The following is a 597-nucleotide window of genomic DNA, read 5'->3' as shown; positions in this document are numbered from 1 at the left end:
GGTGGTTGTCTAACCTCCTCTTAAAGCCCCCCGGGGTAGGAGCCAGCACCACTTTGCTAGGAAGTTGGTTGCAGATCCTAGCCACCCTGACTGTGAAATAGCGCCTCCTGATGTCTAGTCTACCCTCTGCTAGCTTGTGATCATTATTTCTTGTCACTCCTGGGAGTGCTCGGGGGAACAGGGACTCCCCCAATGCCTGCTGGTCCCCTCTGACAAGTTTGTAACAGGCCACTAGATCCCCCCTCAGCCTTCTCTTATGGAGGCTGAACAGGTTCAGGTCCCACATCCTCTCCTCGTAGGGCCTGCCCTGCTTACCCCTGATCATGCGGGTGGCCCTCCTCTGAACTCTCTCAATGCTGTCCACATCCCTCTTGAAGTGCGGCACCCAGAACTGGACGCAGTACTCCAGCTGCGGCCTGACCAGTGCCACATAGAGGGGGAGGATCACCTCCTTGGACCTGCTTGAGATGCATCTGTGGATGCACGACAAGGTATGGTTGGCCTTCCTGACCACGTCCCCACACTGTCGGCCCATGTTCATTTTGGCATCAATAATGATTCCAAGATCCTTTTCTGCCTCTGCACTGATGAGAAGGG

The sequence above is a fragment of the Alligator sinensis genome, unplaced genomic scaffold (genome assembly GCF_000455745.1).
Source record: "Alligator sinensis unplaced genomic scaffold, ASM45574v1 scaffold313_1, whole genome shotgun sequence".
Taxonomy (NCBI): Eukaryota; Metazoa; Chordata; order Crocodylia; family Alligatoridae; genus Alligator; species Alligator sinensis.
This window is presented reverse-complemented; position numbering follows the sequence as displayed.